Consider the following 386-nt stretch of genomic DNA (forward strand, 5'->3'; position numbering starts at 1 on the left):
AAATGTGTGGAAATCTCACAACATGTTCATTTCGAAAATGACTTCACAGCTCTCAAAAATAACAAGCCTTGTTCAGAATCAGTACGTAAGCTCTCACCAATAATAGACTCAAAAGGAGTCCTTAGGGTGGGGGGTAGGTTAAAACACTCCCCATTACCAGAAGCGGCAAAACACCCTCTGCTTATTTCTAGCCAATGTAATCTAGCAGTGCTGCTGGTTAGACACTACCACCTCATGTCAATGCATGGTGGCCCCAAGTTAGTTCAATCCTTACTACAACGTGAATATTGGATATTAGGGGCCCGGTCCTTAGTAAAAAAGATCATATTCAAGTGTGGACCTTGTTTCCGTTCAAAAGCAAAACATACCCAACCATACATGGCAGA

This window comes from Diaphorina citri, unplaced genomic scaffold, assembly GCF_000475195.1.
Source record: "Diaphorina citri unplaced genomic scaffold, Diaci psyllid genome assembly version 1.1 scaffold9198, whole genome shotgun sequence".
Lineage (NCBI taxonomy): Eukaryota > Metazoa > Arthropoda > Insecta > Hemiptera > Psyllidae > Diaphorina > Diaphorina citri.